Consider the following 10,892-nt stretch of genomic DNA (forward strand, 5'->3'; position numbering starts at 1 on the left):
TGAACAGCTCACACCAGCACTGCTTTGTCCTGTTGTGAATTCTCCTGAACAGCTCACACTAGCACTGCTTTGTCCCGTTGTGGACTCTCCTGAACAGCTCACACTAGCACTGCTTTGTCCTGTTGTGGACTCTCCTGAACAGTTCACACCACCACTGCTTTGTCCTGTTGTGGACTCTCCTGAACAGCTCACACTAGCACCGCTTTGTCCCGTTGTGGACTCTCCTGAACAGCTCACACTAGCACTGCTTTGTCCCGTTGTGGACCCTCCTGAACAGCTCACACCGGCACTGCATTGTCCTGTTGTGGACTCTCCTGTGCAGCTCACACCAGCACTGCTTTGTCCTGTTGTGGACGACTCTCCTGAACAGCTCACACCAGCACTGCTTTGTCCTGTTGTGAATTCTCCTGAACAGCTCACACTAGCACTGCTTTGTCCCGTTGTGGACTCTCCTGAACAGCTCACACTAGCACTGCTTTGTCCTGTTGTGAATTCTCCTGAACAGCTCACACTAGCACTGCTTTGTCCCATTGTGGACTCTCCTGAACAGCTCACACTAGCACTGCTTTGTCCCGTTGTGGACCCTCCTGAACAGCTCACACTAGCACTGCTTTGTCCTGTTGTGAATTCTCCTGAACAGCTCACACTAGCACTGCATTGTCCCGTTGTGGACTCTCCTGAACAGCTCACACTAGCACTGCTTTGTCCTGTTGTGAATTCTCCTGAACAGCTCACTCTAGCACTGCTTTGTCCTGTTGTGGACTCTCCTGAACAGCTCACACTAGCACTGCTTTGTCTTGTTGTGGACTCTCCTGAACAGCTCACACTAGCACTGCTTTGTCCTGTTGTGGACTCTCCTGAACAGCTCACACTAGCACTGCTTTGTCCAGTTGTGGACTCGCCTGAACAGCTCACACCAACACTGCTTTGTCCTGTTGTGGATTCTCCTGAACAGCTCACACCAGCACTGCTTTGTCCTGTTGTGAATTCTCCTGAACAGCTCACACTAGCACTGCTTTGTCCTGTTGTGGACTCTCCTGAACAGCTCACACCAGCACTGCTTTGTCCTGTTGTGAATTCTCCTGAACAGCTCACACTAGCACCGCTTTGTCCTGTTGTGGACTCTCCTGAACAGCTCACACCGGCACTGCTTTGTCCTGTTGTGGACTCTCCTGGAGCTCACACCACCACTGCTTTGTCCTGTTGTGAATTCTCCTGAACAGCTCACACTAGCACTGCTTTGTCCTGTTGTGAATTCTCCTGAACAGCTCACACCAGCACTGCTTTGTCCTGTTGTGGACCCTCCTGAACAGCTCACACTAGCACTGCTTTGTCCTGTTGTGGACTCTCCTGAACAGCTCACACTAGCACTGCTTTGTCCTGTTGTGAATTCTCCTGAACAGCTCACACTAGCACTGCTTTGTCCTGTTGTGGATTCTCCTGAACAGCTCACACCAACACTGCTTTGTCCTGTTGTGGATTCTCCTGAACAGCTCACACTAGCACTGCTTTGTCCTGTTGTGAATTCTCCTGAAAAGCTCACACCAGCTCTGCTTTGTCCTGTTGTGGATTCTTCTGAACAGTTCACACTAGCACTGCTTTGTCCTGTTGTGGACTCTCCTGAACAGCTCACACCAGCACTGCTTTGTCCTGTTGTGGACCCTCCTGAACAGCTCACACTAGCACTGCTTTGTCCTGTTGTGAATTCTCCTGAACTGCTCACACCAGCACTGCTTTGTCCTGTTGTGAATTCTCCTGAACAGCTCACACTAGCACTGCTTTGTCCCGTTGTGGACTCTCCTGAACAACTCACACTAGCACTGCTTTGTCCTGTTGTGAATTCTCCTGAACAGCTCACACTAGCACTGCTTTGTCCCGTTGTGGACTCTCCTGAACAGCTCACACCAGCACTGCATTGTCCTGTTGTGGACTCTCCTGTGCAGCTCACACCAGCACTGCTTTGTCCTGTTGTGGACCCTCCTGAACAGCTCACACTAGCACTGCTTTGTCCTGTTGTGGACTCTCCTGAACAGTTCACACTAGCACTGCTTTGTCCTGTTGTGAATTCTCCTGAACAGCTCACACTAGCACTGCTTTGTCCTGTTGTGAATTCTCCTGAACAGCTCACACTAGCACTGCTTTGTCCCGTTGTGGACTCTCCTGAACAGCTCACACTAGCACTGCTTTGTCCTGTTGTGAATTCTCCTGAACAGCTCACTCTAGCACTGCTTTGTCCTGTTGTGGACTCTCCTGACAGCTCACACTAGCACTGCTTTGTCCTGTTGTGAATTCTCCTGAACAGCTCACTCTAGCACTGCTTTGTCCTGTTGTGGATTCTCCTGAACAGCTCACACTAGCACTGCTTTGTCTTGTTGTGGACTCTCCTGAACAGCTCACACTAGCACTGCTTTGTCCTGTTGTGGACTCTCCTGAACAGCTCACACTAGCACTGCTTTGTCCTGTTGTGGACTCTCCTGAACAGCTCACACCAGCACTGCTTTGTCCTGTTGTGAATTCTCCTGAACAGCTCACACCAACACTGCTTTGTCCTGTTGTGGACCCTCCTGAACAGATCACACTAGCACTGCTTTGTCCTGTTGTGGATTCTCCTGAACAGCTCACACCAGCACTGCTTTGTCCTGTTGTGAATTCTCCTGAACAGCTCACACTAGCACTGCTTTGTCCTGTTGTGGACTCTCCTGAACAGCTCACACCAGCACTGCTTTGTCCTGTTGTGAATTCTCCTGAACAGCTCACACTAGCACCGCTTTGTCCCGTTGTGGACTCTCCTGAACAGCTCACACTAGCACTGCTTTGTCCTGTTGTGGACTCTCCTGAACAGCTCACACTAGCACTGCTTTGTCCCGTTGTGGACCCTCCTGAACAGCTCACACCGGCACTGCATTGTCCTGTTGTGGACTCTCCTGTGCAGCTCACACCAGCACTGCTTTGTCCTGTTGTGGACGACTCTCCTGAACAGCTCACACCAGCACTGCTTTGTCCTGTTGTGAATTCTCCTGAACAGCTCACACTAGCACTGCTTTGTCCCGTTGTGGACTCTCCTGAACAGCTCACACTAGCACTGCTTTGTCCTGTTGTGGACTCTCCTGAACAGTTCACACCACCACTGCTTTGTCCTGTTGTGGACTCTCCTGAACAGCTCACACTAGCACCGCTTTGTCCCGTTGTGGACTCTCCTGAACAGCTCACACTAGCACTGCTTTGTCCCGTTGTGGACCCTCCTGAACAGCTCACACCGGCACTGCATTGTCCTGTTGTGGACTCTCCTGTGCAGCTCACACCAGCACTGCTTTGTCCTGTTGTGGACGACTCTCCTGAACAGCTCACACCAGCACTGCTTTGTCCTGTTGTGAATTCTCCTGAACAGCTCACACTAGCACTGCTTTGTCCCGTTGTGGACTCTCCTGAACAGCTCACACTAGCACTGCTTTGTCCTGTTGTGAATTCTCCTGAACAGCTCACACTAGCACTGCTTTGTCCCATTGTGGACTCTCCTGAACAGCTCACACTAGCACTGCTTTGTCCCGTTGTGGACCCTCCTGAACAGCTCACACTAGCACTGCTTTGTCCTGTTGTGAATTCTCCTGAACAGCTCACACTAGCACTGCATTGTCCCGTTGTGGACTCTCCTGAACAGCTCACACTAGCACTGCTTTGTCCTGTTGTGAATTCTCCTGAACAGCTCACTCTAGCACTGCTTTGTCCTGTTGTGGACTCTCCTGAACAGCTCACACTAGCACTGCTTTGTCTTGTTGTGGACTCTCCTGAACAGCTCACACTAGCACTGCTTTGTCCTGTTGTGGACTCTCCTGAACAGCTCACACTAGCACTGCTTTGTCCAGTTGTGGACTCGCCTGAACAGCTCACACCAACACTGCTTTGTCCTGTTGTGGATTCTCCTGAACAGCTCACACCAGCACTGCTTTGTCCTGTTGTGAATTCTCCTGAACAGCTCACACTAGCACTGCTTTGTCCTGTTGTGGACTCTCCTGAACAGCTCACACCAGCACTGCTTTGTCCTGTTGTGAATTCTCCTGAACAGCTCACACTAGCACCGCTTTGTCCTGTTGTGGACTCTCCTGAACAGCTCACACCGGCACTGCTTTGTCCTGTTGTGGACTCTCCTGGAGCTCACACCACCACTGCTTTGTCCTGTTGTGAATTCTCCTGAACAGCTCACACTAGCACTGCTTTGTCCTGTTGTGAATTCTCCTGAACAGCTCACACCAGCACTGGTTTGTCCTGTTGTGGACCCTCCTGAACAGCTCACACTAGCACTGCTTTGTCCTGTTGTGGACTCTCCTGAACAGCTCACACTAGCACTGCTTTGTCCTGTTGTGAATTCTCCTGAACAGCTCACACTAGCACTGCTTTGTCCTGTTGTGGATTCTCCTGAACAGCTCACACCAACACTGCTTTGTCCTGTTGTGGATTCTCCTGAACAGCTCACACTAGCACTGCTTTGTCCTGTTGTGAATTCTCCTGAAAAGCTCACACCAGCTCTGCTTTGTCCTGTTGTGGATTCTTCTGAACAGTTCACACTAGCACTGCTTTGTCCTGTTGTGGACTCTCCTGAACAGCTCACACCAGCACTGCTTTGTCCTGTTGTGGACCCTCCTGAACAGCTCACACTAGCACTGCTTTGTCCTGTTGTGAATTCTCCTGAACTGCTCACACCAGCACTGCTTTGTCCTGTTGTGAATTCTCCTGAACAGCTCACACTAGCACTGCTTTGTCCTGTTGTGAATTCTCCTGAACAGCTCACACTAGCACTGCTTTGTCCTGTTGTGGACTCTCCTGAACAGCGCTCACTAGCACTGCTTTGTCCTGTTGTGAATTCTCCTGAACAGCTCACACCAGCACTGCTTTGTCTTGTTGTGAATTCTCCTGATCAGCTCACACCAGCACTGCTTTCTCCTGTTGTGAATTCTCCTGAACAGCTCACACCAGCACTGCTTTGTCTTGTTGTGAATTCTCCTGAACAGCTCACACCAGCACTGCTTTCTCCTGTTGTGAATTCTCCTGAACAGCTCACACCAGCACTGCTTTGTCCTGTTGTGAATTCTCCTGAACAGCTCACACCAGCACTGCTTTGTCTTGTTGCGAATTCTCCTGAACAGCTCACACCAGCACTGCTTTCTCCTGTTGTGAATTCTCCTGAACAGCTCACACCAGCACTGCTTTGTCTTGTTGTGAATTCTCCTGAACAGCTCACACCAGCACTGCTTTCTCCTGTTGTGAATTCTCCTGAACAGCTCACACCAGCTCTGCTTTGTCCTGTTGTGAATTCTCCTGAACAGCTCACACCAGCTCTGCTTTGTCCTGTTGTGAATTCTGCTGAACAGCTCACACCAGCACTGCTTTGTCCTGTTGTGAATTCTCCTGAGCTACTCTCTCCACCAGCGGGTTTAATTTTGAGACCCTGGCCTGTTCGTGTCTCTGGCCCTCTTTTATTACAAAATGATCCATTTTAAATTTTTCATTCCTGTTGCTTGTTTGTTGCTGACAAGATGGAGGAATTGCAATCGCGCCCAGAGCACGTGAGGTCAGCGTTCGAGGCGCGTGACCTGCTCTCTGCCTCGCTTCAGGCAGGATGACTGATTGGATTAAAAAATAAAACTTCTTCTGGGTCATGGCGCTGACATCAGGAGGGAGCAGTGCTTCTCGCTGGGCTCTGGGCCTGCGCATTGATGAGCAGCCACACATGCGCAGTGCATCTGCATTGTTAAAGCCGGTTGCGGACATCATTTTTAAAGTCGCTCACAGCCAGCATTTTTAAAAGCTGGCTGCTGCGGCTTTAATTTCCGTGATTGGGAATACTGCGATGGATGGCTCCGCGACCCACCCGCGACCCACCCCCGGGCCGTGACCCCACCTTTGAAAATGACTGCTCTAGCTGGAGCCACCTCGCGTACGTCTTTCCCCTACATTACGCCACCATTTCTAACACATTGTGCATGGTGGCTTTGTGGTCACGTTACTGGACCAGTAATTTGTCCAACAATCCAGAGAATGTGAGTTCAATAGTAGTTTTGGAACTTGCATTCAGTGAAACAAAATCATGTACGAGTGTGATTGAATCTTCACTGCCATTTCAGGTGGTCTAACACGCTGTTGCAATAAATTGCTACGTAGCCACATACTGCACAGGCTATCTTCTCAGGGCAATTCAGGGTGGGCAATAAATACTGGGCTGGGGTCTCCGTTCTGGAGACTAACTGCTGCCGCAGAATCGCAGGAACTGCCGCTCCCACTAGGAGAACCGGCCAGGAGAAATTCAGGTAATGCAAATGGGCCAGCACACAGCTCACCTGCTGCCCGACCAATTCCAGGCCCCACTGGCGTCTGATTCACTGGGTTTGGGAATCGCGTTAATAGCCTGACAAGCTGGAGCAGCTTTTAATCTCTCCACTCACCACAGACTGTCATTCCAGCCAGGTTGATGGCTGCTAAAAGTCCTGCTCCAAGGTTCCTGCAGTTGGAGATCGACTGAATGCTGGACGCCATTGAGAGGAGGGACACTCTCTTCCCCAGCGTGGGGTGGAAATTCAAGCCCACTATTCTCAGCAATGCCTAGGAATAGGTGCCAGGGGCTGGCAGTGCTGCCAGCCTCACCGGGAGGACTGGCATGCAATGCCATGAAACGATCAACAACCTCCTTAGAGCAGCTTGGGTGAATAACCACCTGACACATGACCCTTGCATCACTCCTGTCCTTTACTCCTCACATCTTCCCCCAATCCCTGAAAGGCCAACAACACCACACCTGCCTGCATCTCCCTTACAACCCACCCTCCACAAAATCCCAACACGTGTATTGTCCTCTTTGGTCAGGAACCATGCACACACATGCCACCAGCTCAAAACCCCCATTAAAGTCACGCCCCAGCATCTCACTCTGTCCTTTCTGTCTCCCCAAGGATAACGTGTCCCATAATCGGCAGGAGTGCCAGAAGAGGAGAAAACGCACCACAGATCTTGGGTCCACACCGCCTCAGAGAAAACCTGCGGGGGAGGTCGGGGAGAGACATGGGGGTCAGCCGGAGCCAAAGAAGTGAGAGTCCAATGCAACACAGATGTCCCTATAGCCAGTCAGTCACCCTCTCCCACTGACCAGTCCTTCCCAAGATCTCACCCCATGTCTTTTGACTTGCCAGACGCCCAGCAGACAAAGCCGTGCCGCCCAGGGTTGTTACCCCCCGATCCAGACCCTGGAGCACGACTCTGGGGAAGACACCGGCGTCTCGGCACTGCTATCACATCATCCACCATCGCAGAGACTATCACTGGGCTCCTGGGTCACCCAATGGTGAGCACCACACATATGCTGCAGCACATCAAGTGGAGGCAGGGGCTCCTGAGGGAGTGGCCGGTTGGAGAGCCCGATCCCAGGGTCCAGCTGTTGCCCAGACAGATGTTGCGCTTCTGGAAAAGTTGCTCCCATCACTGTTGCAGAAGCAGAGCCAGAATCTACAAGAGGGGGTGTCAGCAACTTTCCAGCACCTACAACTCCAGCTGGAGGTGTCCAGCTGCCTTCAGGCACAGGATATGGTGAAGACAATGCGTGACACCCAGGCCAACACTGAAAAGGGGGTGTCCGTGCTAGAAGGCCTGGGGCAAGACGTCAGGGCCATGTGTCAGGACGTCCAAGGCTTGGAAACACTGCTGTCCATGGCTGATGTGCAGGACAGGAGAGCCCAGTCACAGGCTGACCTGTCCCGGGCGCAGATGGACATTGCTGCGGCACTTCAGAGCTTGGCCCATTCACAAAGGGTCATGGTTGAGGGCATTGAGAGCATTGGCCAAAGGCTGCCTGATCTCAACCAGTCACAGAGGGACATGGGGAGCGGGCAGAAAAAGATGACACATCGTCACCCTTGGCACCCAAACGTTTGCTGGGTACAGACACATAAACATGTCACTTTGTTACTCCCACACCAAGACGTGGCAAACTGCTCCTCCCCACCCAAACATATATGGGCCCGTGAGAGGAAATGGCTATGGATCATGCAGGGATCATCCAGGCGGATAGTGGAATGTTATCTTAAAGACAGAAAGACAGGAGTCAGACTTTGTCAGACAATGAGGAGCAGCAGAGCTCATCTCACAGCAAGTCGTCATCATCCACCTCTGTCCCATGGACAAGACCCTCTGATACTGCCAATCCAGACCCAACACCCTATGGCGATACTGGTATGACCCTCAGAGGGGGGAGGGGAGAGATCCAGAGAACGTCACTGGGTGGGCCAGCGATTGAGCATGGCCACACCCATCCCTTGATGGTACTGCTGGGATTTGAGGCTCTCCAGATGGTGGGCTGGGTGGGTGTCCACATGACCAAAAGCCCACAGAACATTTGCAAGATACTGTGAGAGTCAGCAGTCTCAGCAGCCAGGAGCCTGTAAGTTGCAGCTAGGGGGTGAGTTTATATGTATTTATTCAGCAATGGGGGTCTCAGCCAAGGCACCCCGATTCTGAGGGGGACACCATACATCCACGGACCTGCCACCCAGTCCTTTTCCGCTACTCCCTGAGGCCAAGATATACACCCATCCAGCAAGTCCAAAACGTTTGCTTACCTCCTTGCTCTCCCTCAATAGGCATGGTGCCTGGATCCTGCTTGTAAATATTTGCACCAATTCCGCCCGCATGATTCCCAGCTGAGAGGGCTGGAGCACCACGAGGGGTTGGAGAATTGGGCTTCCGCCGGCACAGACGTGTAGCTTGCTGCTGGCGGGGGACCGGAGTATCGCAACAGGATTGGCGCCAGGTGCCGATCCCATTTTTTGGCCAACACTCCATTCTCTGCCAGATCAGGAAACTCGCTATCGGCATCGTGCAGTGGAGAATCCAGCCAACTGGATTTGTCAGCAAAGTTCACATCCCAAGTGTGCATTAAAAATTAAAAGAAGAAACTTACTGATTCAAATTTGATAGCTTTATTTTGATACATTGGATATGGCAATTATACTGCAACAAAGAACCAAAGGATTCATAGTTAAATTTTATGATATTTGATGGTGGAAGCCAAGACACTATTGCAAAACTCAGAATTTTCAGGGTAAAATGAGGTAATTACTTATTAAGACTACATTAGTTTAAAAATGTGAAAAATACTTAAAAATGTTAGTATTAGGCAATGAATCAATTAGACTTAAAATTAATTTTAAAATCCTTGTTATGAATTAGGAAATTCATTACTTGTTTATTTTAATGTATTAAAGAGAAAGCACCCAGCATGACAGCAGACTGCTTTTATATTTCAAAGGTCTAACACATTTATACACAATTATCATTATTTAATTCTTTTTGAAGGCAACAAAGTGAAATATTATATCCTGTCATTGCTAACTGGTAAGAAGTTAAGAACAGCATGGGCAGCATGGCAGCACAGTGATTAGCACAATTGTTTCACAGCTCCATGGTTCCAGGTTCGATTCCCGGCTTGGGTCACTGTTTGTGCTGAGTCTGCACGTTCTCACCATGTGTATGTGGGTTTCCTCCTGGTGCTCCGGTTTCCTCCCACAGTCCAAAGATGTGCAGGTTAGGTGGATTGGCCATGCTAAATTGCCCTTAGTGTCCAAAATTGCCCTTAGTGTTGGGTGGGGTTACTGGGTTATGGGGATAGGGTGGAGGTGTGGGCTTGGGTAGGGTAGGATGCTCTTTCCAAGAGCTGGTGCAGACTCGATGGGTCGAATGGCCTCCTTCTGCACTGTAAATTCTAAGATAACAGGTAGCAGACAGGAGTACTGTATATACAATTATTCTGGTGCTCTATTATTTCCTTTTGTTGCCATAGGTGTAGAGACCCTGATCAGGATGTATGAAAACCACAGAGATGAAACAGTAATGTTCCAGGCGTTCATTGTATGGTCTGCTGTAATACAAAACCAATAAGATCCTGACTGTAAAGGCACCCATCATAAAGTTTGGTCCTGTACAACAGGAGATCAAATGGGAAAATGTCCCAAGACTGCATGTTAGTTTTCAGCTGTATTAATTGTTTCAATAAATGTCGTGGGATTTGTAAAATTGTATAATCTTATCATACGTGTATAAACTTATCATATGGGCCTTACAGAAGAAGCTGAGAGAATCATGGATTCTTGAATAAGTCACATTGCTGTAAGTATTGAAAAATTACCATTAATAATGCATAACATCTTACCCATACTTTTGGTTCTGTCTTTCAGTTAATTGTAAGTAAACGGGTCAATAATTTACCCGATAGCTTTGTGACACCATAGTGCACTAGATGGCAGTCAATTCCACACATTAACCATTGCAAAGAAATTATACATTCAATTGAAAGTAGCTTTTTGCAGTTTATCATCATATACTCTGTTCCATTTTCCCATCCACAGATAGCTATACATCTACCTTGTTGACTTGCATCATTATTTTAACATAGTAATATAGTTAACATGATTATAAATAAGCGTAACATCATTGAACACTTCCAGAGGAATGAAATCAAGGAAAGACAACACAGATTTTTAAAAGTCTTACAAACCAGGTTAAAGTCCAACCTGAGGAAGGAGCAGGGCTCCGAAAGCTGGTGATTCGAAACAAACCTGTTGGACTTTAACCTGGTGTTGTAAGACTTCTTACTGTGCTCACCCCAGTCCAATGCCGGCATCTCCACATCGTGGGCGAGATTCCCAGACCCCCCGTCGGGTCGGAGAATCGCCGGGGGCTGGCGTGAATCCCGCCCCCGCCGGTTGCCTAAGTCTCCGGCACCGGAGATTCGGCGGGGGCGGGAATCGCGCCGCGCCGGTTGGCGGGCCAACCCGCTCGATTCTCCGGCCCGGATGGGCCGAAGTCCCGCCGCTAAAATGCCTGTCCCGCCGGCGTAGATTAAACCACCTACC

The 10,892-nt window shown here is 49.8% G+C and overlaps 1 long non-coding RNA gene across 1 annotated transcript in view; it reads left to right on the top strand.

Moving 5' to 3' along the window:
* LOC140391459 (uncharacterized) overlaps positions 1–10,096 on the top strand; it is a 45,440-nt gene extending 35,344 nt beyond the window's left edge. The window contains exon 3 of the long non-coding RNA XR_011935082.1: positions 9,821–10,096. This is a non-coding gene — a long non-coding RNA (uncharacterized lncRNA). The remainder of the gene's footprint in view (positions 1–9,820) is intronic.
* Positions 10,097–10,892: the final 796 nt, after the last annotated feature.

This window comes from Scyliorhinus torazame, chromosome 15, assembly GCF_047496885.1.
Source record: "Scyliorhinus torazame isolate Kashiwa2021f chromosome 15, sScyTor2.1, whole genome shotgun sequence".
Classification (NCBI taxonomy): domain Eukaryota; kingdom Metazoa; phylum Chordata; class Chondrichthyes; order Carcharhiniformes; family Scyliorhinidae; genus Scyliorhinus; species Scyliorhinus torazame.